Below are 12,051 nucleotides of genomic sequence, written 5' to 3'. Positions count from 1 at the left end.
CAAATCTGTTGCCAAGGCCGCTGAAAAAATGGTGGGATCTTTCTATCGATCCGGTAAATATCTCACTGCTGATTCTATTCTCTATCTATATAAGAGCCAGGTACGTCCAAGGATGGAGTACTGTTGCCACATCTGGGCAGGAGCTGCTAGAAAGGACTTGTCCTGCCTTGATAGAGTTCAAAATAGACTTCGTAGCCTCGTAGGAGATGTCCTTTTCTCCTCCTTGCAACCTCTATCTCACAGAAGAGATGTTGCGAGTTTGTCTCTGATGTATCGTTATTTTCATGGAAAGTGTTCGACTGAGCTTCAATCTATGGTCCCCCCTCGCCAAACTTTCACAAGAAACACTCGTCTAGCTGTAAACACTATCAATAATTCCCCCCACTCTTTATCTGTGCCTAAACCTAAACGTAGATTCCATGAACAAAGCTTCTTTCTTAGAACTGCACGCCTGTGGAATTGTCTTCCGTTTTCCTGCTGACTACAATATGGTTGTCTTCAAGTCTAATGTAAATAAGTTCTTGATGAGCCGTTTCATATAAGTTATCAAATTTACCAAATTTTCATTACTAATGATCACTATATTGTCCAATTTCTACTGTACACTCTTTAACCCTTATCCTTGAGTGGCCTCGATAATGTGGTGATGCCTATGTAAAAAAAAAAAAAAAAAAAATCAGTTTAGTAGATGCTCCAGTTCCAGGGTGCGCTAAACCGTGTAAACTGTCAAAGACAGCCCTACGAAGCTCTTTTGGGACAAACGGCCTGGGGTACTTGGTTGAAGTATCACACAGGACAGAGGCAATTTCACGTGACAGGCAGTATTCTTTTAAATTAGCGTATGACTATTTCGTCATCTCCTTTTTGTGCCTGGACTATTTCAGCCAAATCACATGCATTTATTTGCACCGCTAAAGCAGTTCTAGACATACAGTCTGCAACTACGTTTTCGTCTCCTTTAATATACACCACATCAGTGATATATTCAGCAAGTACTGACAAGTGTCGTTGTTGTCAATCCGACTTTGCGGGTGTCTGACTATAAAAGGCTCCACATAATGGGTTATGGTCAGTGAATAATGTCACGTAACGACGCTCTAGGAGGTGACAAATGTATTACTGAAAAATAAGCCACCTGTCGAACGTAGAATACTTGGCCTGAGCTTGCGAAAATTTCTTGGAAAAGAAACCTATAGGTACTGGTTTCTTATCTATTAGCTGGTGTAATGCAGCACTAGCTGCGTATTGACTTCTATCCGTAACCAGGTGGTACTCTGTAGCTGAAGACTGCGGATGAGCTAATGCCGTAATTTCTGACAATTTGCTTATTATTGTTCTGAAAGCACGAGTTTCTTCTTCGTTTAGCTCAAACATTGCTTTAGGGTCCAACCTCATTCGTTCGGATACTGGTAGCACTATGGTTGTGTAATTAGGGACTAACTTGCGATAAAAATCTGTCATTCCCAAAAATCTACGCAAGCTTTTTGAATCTTTGGGTACTGGAAAGGTTTCTAATTCTTTCATTTTTTTTTTGAAGTAGGCAACAAACATTCTTTGCTTACATGAAAACCTAAGTCCAACTCTGGCACTCCGAATACACACTTAGCTAAGGAAATCTTTAAATTATCACCAAGAATCCTGAATACCTTATCTAAGTCTTCCTTGTGCTGTTGTTCACTTTCGCTAAAAACTAATGTTGTCTAAATATACGAATACACAATTTAATTTTAGAAATATCTTGTCCATAAAACGCTGAAATGTGGCTGCAGCATTCTTTAAACCAAATAGCATGTAATTAAATTCAAATAAGCCAAAAGGTGTCACGACTGCCGTCTTAGGCACATCTTCAGGGTGTACTTTAATCTGGTGATATGCTGCAGTCAAATCGATCTTGGAAAAAGATTGTCTACCAGCAAGTTGTGTGCAGAATGAATTTATGTTCGGTATCGAGTAGCGGTCTGTCTTGGTAACGTTATTCAGCACGCAAAAGTCACCGCAAGCTCGATATGAACCATCTGATTTCTTCACTAAGTGCAAGGGTGTTGCCCATTCGCTACTGGAAGGCTGGATAACTCCAGTATTTAGTAAGTTCTTAAATTCCGCCTGTGCTGCGTCTAATTTAGGACCGGAAAGTTGCCTGGCTTTAGCAAAGACTGGTACATGGCTGCCTGTATCAATCCTGTGATACACTCTGCCATATTCTTTGTATCGCTATGAGGTGATATTACGCTACTATAGCTATTTATTATTTCGTTAACATATTCTGCTAGGTCTATTTTATTAATCAATACAGTATTGTTTTCAGTTAGTGTGTTGACATTAATTTCGCGCTCTGTTACATCAGCACAGATGGAGCTATTCTTGCAATCCACTACTATATTAAACTTGTTTAAAAAGTCAAATCCTAACAAAGGGTTAGTGACATCCGCGATCACGAAACTCCATTGGAAAGATCTTCTTAAACGTGGAATCTTAACTTCTAAGCTAGTTTGACCATAGCATTTTATGCTTTCACCGTTAGCAGCCAAGATACGAACAGGAGTTGGTTCCAAGATAATTCCATTTACTACAGAAAGTGGTAAAATGGAAATACTGGCTCCTGTATCTACAATAAAATTTACTTTATATGCTCCTATTTTTGCAGTAATTTCTAGTAACGACAATTATTTTTGTATGCGTGTTTAAAAGTTTTTTTTTTTTTAATTTGTGTGTGTGTGTGTGTGTGTGTGTGTGTGTACGCGCGTGCGCGTTTTTTTGGTGTATCCAGGCAAAATTTTTTGAATTTTGTAGAACTGTGTCTTACAATTAATTTGTTTGTTTTTTTTGTTGTATTTATATATATTTTACAAGGTATCCGCCTTCGGACTTTTCAGGCCAGGTTCTATTTAAATCACGTAAATTATTCCGTAGGAATCATAATTTTTTTTTTTTTTTTTTGACAGGGTGAGTCGTGTCAAAACAGTAAAAATATATTTTATTGGCACTTCTTTAGGCGGATTTATATGTATTTACTTGTTTTTTTTTTGTGTTCGTCCTCAGACTTTGCTGTTACGTCGTCATCGTTTGTCCGTGTTCATATGGACGTTGGGCGTTCACCAAATTATGGCGGTTACCATAATGTAATTCTTGTTGGGTAGGTCACCATTTCGGCGGGTCCCCCTTTTGGGGAGTCGTCGAAATTAATAAGACGGAAGTAGAAACCGACCTGGGAATAATAAAGAAACAAAGGAACTTCCAAACGAAACAGTTTTATATACATTTCAGGAAGGAAGGAAGGAAGGGGGAAAGGGAAGAGTAGAGAGAAAGAGACATGTAATGGAGAAATAGTAGTCTTTGCTTCACTACAGATTCTCCGAGTTTTAAACCCCTTTCAATTTTTATAATTTAAATCCTGCTTCCAGAATCAAAATTCTTAATTTTTTTTTTTTGGAAAGAAAATATCTTAAAATACTGAATATTAACTACATTAATAATTAACACCATAATCATCTTTATTTCAAATTTATTTTGCATCATAAAACAATATAATTTATTTTGCATTGCAGGGCTCTACAGACAAATTTATCTTTAGTTGACCTTTGACAACTAAATAGTTTCGTTTACTAGACAAATAGAAAAGTTACTAGCCAAACCCACATGATTTTTAGAATATGACATCTTCGTTCTGTGATGCGTATGTACATCATAAAGATTTTTCTGTTTTTTTTTTTGTTTTTTTTTTTTAATAAGTGTAATTCTAAATATGCAACAAATTTTATGTTGATACTCGAAGGTATAAACATTCTAATTTCTTCAGATATATTTTTTTTAAACGGCCCTTATTAAAAAAGTATATTGTTCTATTAAATTTTTATTATTTAAATAATTTAAAAGTTGAAAAGATATTTTTCACTCAGAGTAAGCTTTGAAAGATTGTCAGTGAAAGCAATACAATCGCCAAAAGATAAGCGTTTTATTATTTCTAGTCGCCACTTTGAAAAATCACTCGCAAATGCGACTGTTTCACTCGCAATGTAGAGCCCTGCATCGTAAAACAATATAATTTATTTTGCATCGCAAAACAATATAATTTTGCATCATAAAACACTTTTGCATCATAAAACAATATAATTTATTTTGCACACAATTTTTCAAGCAAACTACAACACTTTAATATCCCTATTACATAAAAGGAACTGTATGTGTAAGAGAGAGAGAGCGAGCGAATTCCCTATGGACTCCGAAATGGCTGGACAAATTTTTTAAATTTCACAGAAACGTAATTTATGTTTTGCAGTGTTCTTAGACCAGTTTTGAATTAGAATGCTTTCAATAAATATTGATAATTGAAAAATCCGATGACGGAAGGAACAGGCGATTTTGACCAAAATTAACACCTCACATCATAAATCCATTTGAGAAGTTTCATTACCACACAAGCAGAAAGGCTGGTCATATAAAATCAAAAGTTCTTTGATATGACATGGGTGCGTTTGAAATGAAGGTTTCCGAACACTTGACTTTTGCATTTTAAACTTTAATTGAAGACATTATTTATAAAAATAATTTCATAAAACCTACAGTAGGTTCTCTACAGTGCAATGTAAACAATGTATCTGCGGGGAGGCACGTGAAGCATTCTCCTGGTGCATCGTGACGAGTCCCCAACGAGACCAGATATTCAGTCGATTTGATTGAAAAATAGGCGGAAAAAAAATAGGAGTATGAAACAGTTGTTGATCATTTAATCTCTGGCAACGTAGGGTCTCTCTGCGACTTTCACTATAAAATAATGAGTTATTGATCCATACGACTGACACTGTTGAAGTTACAAGTTTTACTTGAGCTTTGTACCTACATCAAGTTCTAACAGAAGATATTCCTAACAAGGCTATTGTATTTACAACACCACACACACACACTCTAGAAGAATACTTATCCCAAGCAAGATGCGTAAAATTCCCGAAGAGAACCGTTTTGCATCACTTTATGTTTCCTTATATAGCTTAAAATCGACACAATGATAATAATCATTCTAATTTTTGTGAATGGTTTTGATTCTTAAAAAAAAAAAAAAAAAAAAGGTCTAAAATTTTAAGCTTAAGCGGTCATAAAAATGTCAAGGGAATCTTGCTTAATTTGTATCTAACGACTATGGATCAAATTCAATGCAAATCTGATATAAAATTTGGCAAAAATCAAAGGGATCTGAATTTTCACATTTGAAACACTGGAACTCCTTACTCTTTTGACTCCCAATGTTTCGTCTGCTAAAATTTTAATCACGTGATTACGGTGTCATATCAATAAAATAAATCATTAATTTAAGTGCCGCTTGTTATGGATTTAGCTGAATACGATATTAAAATTCACTTTTTTTGCACTTATGTTACTGGGTTGGCAGGTGTATTGTAACTAAACAATAAAACTAAATTTAAAATGTGTAATTGTTTAAAACAAAAAAAAATTTAGAATAGAATATATTCAAACGTGTCATTGCTAATCTTAATAGAAAGACCTCAAAAAAAAAGAAAAAAGAGTGGGGGGACAACCACTTATAGTCAAGTCAAAACAGGCACTCAACAAAGAATGGAGGGAAACTGCCTTCACTATTTGTTTGAAAGGAGATTTCCCCATACATCAGTAAAGACATGGATTGAGCAGCCAGGAAAAAGTTTATTTTATTATGATCAAAGAAACCAGAAAATATATCGTTTGAATGTTGGAATAGACAGCAAGTGGGTTGAGAAACAATTACGATTGATGGAGCTGATGGCTGAGCAAGAAAAGGATTCAGAGAATGATCTGCCAATGCCACTAGATGACAACTGTAATTGTGATGGTGACATCACTCGGGATTTATCAATTAATCGTTCAGATCTTGTCAGAGTTTCAGTGGATGAAGTGGTCACTCAAACAGATACGTTGGATATAATGTTCTTACCAGACATAAGAAAGTCGCGTGCTTGTCTTCCGTGAAAACTGCAATTGTTGCTGTTAGCATGAACTGTAATGTGTCGGCTAAAATGGTTATTCCAGCCTTCAAACTTGTATGTGAACATTTCTACAAACACAAACATTATCTTTCTAAAGAGGATGCCATTGCTAATGAGTCAGATTTTCACCATCTGTTACCAGTAGAAGTTCAAGGACCTCAATCAAAAAGACGCCGATTTAGCAACTAACGGGGAAAAATGAAAACTCTTAAATAAAAAAAGATTATTCAGTGTATAAAAAAGTTCTTCCTTTTGAGAAAACAATCAAAAACTACAAGCAGTTGAGGTTTATTGGAATGGTGGAGGAGGATTCTCTGTATACTACAGACAAATTTGGGTCAAAATACCCTGGAAAAAAACAAACAAAAAAAAACCCACCAGAATTCCATTTTTCAACCAAGTATCCCATAAAAAATATCCATGAGCACAATTTTAATATGAAGAAAGAGAATATATCAATTCTAAGCACATAGAATATCATTTACAGAAATCAGCAATATTTCCTCATTTTACCCCAAAATCCCATTTTTTGTCAGATTTTTAGGGTGTTAACCAACAAAAATTGACTTTTTCAAAAATTCCTTTAGAATTTTATTCAAGGCACAAATTAACACCAAAAATGAAACTGCACTCATGAATTTGAAGAGAGACACTATTTTCCACCTCATACAGTCTACCCATATATATATAACAAAGGTAGTTTGTTTGAAGCATTGTTGGTGTGGCGTATGAACAAATGAAAAAGGTCTTATTTGTTTTTATTCTTTAACTTCGTATATCCATATACGAAGTTAAAAAAATAATAAAACAAAAGACCTTTCATTTGTTCATTTTCTGTTCATACATCACACCAATACAACAGCCGGCTCCTTGCATTGCTATAGCCTTCTTATACTCCTCCATATCTACACACACACACAAAATTAATTATTAACTTTATATATATAATTATTCATTTTTACCTACAGACACTAGTGTTTCATGCTTATACAATCATCAGTCTAGGGTAACAATTCCCGTCAATCATGATATTTGAACCCAGCTATGAAGCCACCTTTTGGCTCCATTTGTTGAGCCTCTACCTCAGGGCCACCAAACAATTGCCATTGGGAATGAAGAGAATTATTAAACGCCAAATTCAAGTGAGTACAATGACAATTTAAAGAGTTACGCGAACAGAAATTGTGAACATTGCATAGACACTAGTTAATTGCCTTAGTTATAATTCTGCAGATACTGCCCATCCTTAAAGAGGCTTAATAATTAAATAATTATTCATTTATACCGATAAACATGTTTCATGCTTACAGTCATCAGTGTAGAGTAACCCCCCCCCCCCCAATTTTTTTTTTCTTTTATAACTATTATTCTTTTTTTGTGTAAACGGAAAAAATATTAAACTCCCTTTTTATATGTATTCATTATTAGACTGTTAGAGGGTCCAAACGATGAATCCTCTATTTTATAATAAATGTTTTCAAATAATAGGACTAAGAATAAAAATTTTAAATTTTATGTTATTTTGTTGTAGGTGAAATCTTGCATTTCAGTAATTTTCAAATTTCAAATATTATTAGTTGGTGGAACTTTTGCACAATTAATTGACTTAAATCAAGTTGCTAAACTTAAAGTTGAATTGTAATGTATGTTATGTTCAAGAAAATAAAATCTAAACTATTACCGTTTAAAAATGAATATATTGCAAGATTTCTTTGGTATTTTTGTAGGTTAACATCTAAATAACCCTCACTTGCCTTCCCAAAATATGTGATTCTCTATCTTTTTTTTTTTTTTAGATTTATACTGAAAACATACTGAAAAAACTGACAGAAATATATTATATATATAAATTTAATGTAAAATAATCTTAGATTATAGGGTCATTGTAACGTTTTAGGACAGTTAACCAATTTTTTTATTCTATGGCAAATAAATCCAGTGCATTTATTTTTTTTTTATTTTAGAGGATCATGTGTGGTTTTAAGACAGTTTGTACAATTGGAGGGCGTGCCACTTAGATTTAGAGTTAGTGGAAAATACCATACTGCAATTTTAATAATGGGACATAGTTTAACGTACTAAAAAACAATTGCAATCTGTACAAAATTTCCTTTAATTTGATATGCTACAAGTCATATTTTGTTAATTTCTATGAATTGTGTCATTATTGCCATCTGGAGATTTTTTTTATGGTGTGAGGATGACAGGGTATGAAGATACAGCTTTTTAAAGATATGTACTTCTGTAAATTGTGCAAATTTCCTATTGTTTTCAGTTACAAGCTTATATGCATTTAAAGAGGGTTGGCTTGAGAAAAAATGTCCAGTGAACCATGCAAGGTCTGGTATCTATATAATTATAGAACTCAAATGACCTTGTAACGGGTGTTGTAACCCAACATCCGGTTTACGACTTCCAGTTGCGCATGTGTACATAAACATAAACCCATAACAGCGTAAACAAATAAACACAAGCTGCTACTTTTGCAGAATTTGACCTGCGAACTGAAATATTAGCATTATTTAGAAATTATTTAACATGGGAAGGGTGGGGATGTTTTGCACCTATTCTGTATTACAACTATACTGTCGCAATTGTCTTACAAATAAATCAACTTTGACCCGTTGACAACTATAAGAGCATTTTACAACAGCGATTTATCCACCGCCTTCCTTTTTTTTTTTTTTTTTTTTTTTAAATTTATTCTCCATTTTTTAAATACACCTTTCTTAAAAACATTCATACATTTTCTCCTACACTACCAACATAAATAAATAACCCCGAAAATATTGTTTTTTTTTATAAATAATCAACACAATAAAATGTATTATTTTACTGTGTACGTTTTCAGCGTTCCAATTGTTTTTTTTTTGCGTTTAAATTATCCAAATAAATTCTTAATACTTTCTGCTTTTTTTTTTTTTTTTTTTTACATCGTTCATTTCCACATTGTCTTAATTAGTTTTATTGACCTTATTATTAACATAAATATTTGACCGAACGGGTCATGAATTGTAGAAGTGTAAGCCACTTTGAGCTTCAGATGGTTCGCTGTTACACACAAGTCCTGGTAGGTGACTTGTTTGTAGTAGACAGTTCCACAGAACAAAATATTCTTACCGTGTCGAAACCCGGGAAAGAACATCTGAAATTGCTCCAGAAAAGGTTTAATATTTATGAAGCAATTCTGGTTCTTGATTGGTTTGTAGCAGAACGTGAATTAATTTGATTCGTCAGTTCTTAGCATTTATAAATAGAATCGTCCGACTGTGTGGGATCATACTCCATTATAGGATCAAAATATTGCAACATCCTCCCTATTTTTTATAATGGGGAAGTTCCTTGTGTTTGTTCTGCTCAAAAATAAATATATATTTTTATATTTACTTAGACATAACAAAAATTAGAAATCATTTGGATCTTAGAATTTTAGCATTTAAAAAAACGCTATTTTTAATTGTGTTCAAATGTCAAAAAGGAAAATTACAAAGATTTTTTTTTTTTTTTTTAAGCAAAAGAAAGTATTAGTAGGTTAAAGTGTTAATACAAAATAAAATGGATACAGTTTAACGTCTTGTCCAGGACCAGTTTTTTTTTCTTTTTATATATAGAAAAATCTATATACTGAGCATTATCCCTAGGGTTTTCCGCTGATATTCATGCAAAAAAGTAATAGCCTTCTCATAAGTGGAACTTCGCTGGTCTGTATTTTTAATATATAGAAATCTATATACATACAGGGCAGTGAAAGAAAAAAATATTCAGTCGAATTCATCAACAAGTTTTGAGAAAAACGTTGTAGCTCTATCTCGTTTTCTACGAAATGGCATTTTATATCCATATGCCTAGATCTCTCGTTTTTTACGAAATGGCATTTTATATCCATATGCCTAGATCTCTCGTTTTTTACGAAATGGCATTTTATATCCATATGCCTAGATCTTTGATTGATCATCCGTGCTCTGTGCTAAGACTATACTGGCTTGATCATCACAATTAATTACTATGGGGCTTGTAATCAATTCTGGCTCTAAAATAGTCTTCAGGATATTTTTAATGTAGAGTGCTTCCTGGGTCGTGTGTGTGATCGCGATAAATTCTGCTTCACACGTAGAGAGAGATACAATCTGTTGTTTTTTAGATTTCCATGAAATAATAGGCCCATTTTCTGAGAGTCTGAAACAATATCCAGATACACTCTTGTGATCCTCCTCGCTTGCCCAGTCTGAATCCGTAAAACCTTCTAATTTTAGAGGATTTCTTGATTTTCTAAATACTAACTTCTGTTCTTTAGTTCCTTTTAAATAACGTAGGACTTGTTTAGCTCTGTCCAAATCCTTCATTTTCGGTCGTGATAATCTCTGTGACAGTTTCGTTACTGTATAGCATACGTCGGGCCTGGTTGCAGTCATCAAATATATAAGACTACCCATAATTTCGCGATATTGTGTCATTCATTATTTCAGACTGTGTGTATACTTTTTATTAATATCATTTTCGACCGGTGCAGAGCGTTTCTTGCACTCTCCCATTCCAAATTTTAATAGTATTTTGTCGATGTATCTCGATTGAGTCATCGTAACAAGTCCTTTGCTTTGAGTAAATTCTATCCCCAGAAAACCAGGATATTTTGCCAAGATCGGTCATTTTGAATCTTTTACTTAATTTGTTCTTAACATCAGTCAACATTATGTCACAATTTGATGCGATTAAAATATCCTCGACCCACAAAACCAAAATCAGTAGTTTATCGTCTTTGTGTTGGGTATATAAACAGGGGTCTACAGCGCATTGTCTAAATTGCTGTTTAATAATATAATCATGGAACACTGTGTTCCAACACTGAGCACTCTGCTTTAGACCATATGACTTGTTAAGTCGCCACATGCTATTTTTATTTTTCATTATAAATCCCTCTTGAGGGGTAATATAAATTTCATAGTCTATTGGGGCATTTTCCACTGAATAGCAATAGTCGATTTGATAATCTTTTATATTGTCGACCACAAAAAAATCGGGCCGTCTTCTATTTTTTTTTGGGGATATCTCTCGACTTTATCATCATCATCGACACTCGTCTCCGTCATTTTTATTCTTTTCATTTGTTCTAATTATTTGAGGTAATATAATTCCATCCTCTTCATATGACGGGTTTTCGTCTTTACAATTAAACGTGTCTGAATTTTACACACCGGATTCTTTTTATTTTATTTTTTTCGGGAAAAAATATTAAATGTGCTGGACTGTTTTTATCGTATCCAAGAAATATACCTCTGTCAGCTTTAATATTCAATTTACTCTTTTTCTCTATATATGCGAAGCAAGTTGAACTAAAATATATGCATTCTGCTTAAATTTGTTTTGTTTTTTTTACCGCAGAAAGATTCATATGGAGTTTTAGATAGCGTTTTGTTAAAACACCTGTTGCGTATATAGACTGCCGCCATAAGTGCATACGTCCAGAGGTTTTTAGGGAGTTTTGATTCGCCACGCACGTTCAGCAGTCCCGTTTTGGTGTGGCAATCTAGGAGCTGATGTTTTATGCCTGATACGATGGTTAATTAAAAGTTCAAAGTCTTAATAGGTGAATTCCGTACCGTTGTCAGAACGAATACACTTGATTTCACCGTAGGGGGCCATGTCGGCTAGATATTTCTTAGTTGCTAGCAGGGTATCAGATTTGTTCTTTAAAAAGTAAACCATTATTAAACCTGAATGGTCATCTACAAAATTCAACACATATCTATAATGTTCTCTGGCCATCGGTTCTACGGGACCGTTCAAGTCACAATGCACCATTGATAGGATTTTTTTTTTGTATCTTGTATTCATAGTTTGTCATCTTCCCCTGCGTACAGACGTCGCAGTTGAAGGTTTTTGATGTTTGTATTTGCATTCCATCAACTACAGTCGGCAACTTTTTGATATCAGGAATATTGTAGTGTCCAAGAATTTTATGCCATGTCTGTAGATCATGGCAGGCGGTTTTTGATGGGACTACGCCATTTAAATAATATAGTCTCCCCCCCCCAATGTCAAATACAGTTCCATTCGGGTACACCAGCCCCGATTTATT

General features: G+C 34.0%; 1 protein-coding gene across 4 annotated transcripts in view; it reads right to left on the bottom strand.

Moving 5' to 3' along the window:
- Nucleotides 1-12,051, bottom strand: part of LOC145255725 (protein phosphatase 1B-like) — a 466,557-nt gene that overhangs the window by 25,770 nt on the left and 428,736 nt on the right. The gene's annotated exons all lie outside the window — the stretch shown is intronic.

The sequence above is a fragment of the Euprymna scolopes genome, chromosome 31, assembly GCF_053919585.1.
Source record: "Euprymna scolopes isolate OS-2025 chromosome 31, ASM5391958v1, whole genome shotgun sequence".
Taxonomy (NCBI): domain Eukaryota; kingdom Metazoa; phylum Mollusca; class Cephalopoda; order Sepiida; family Sepiolidae; genus Euprymna; species Euprymna scolopes.
The sequence above is the reverse complement of the archived record's forward strand: the minus strand, read 5'-3'. Positions and strand labels throughout refer to the sequence as shown.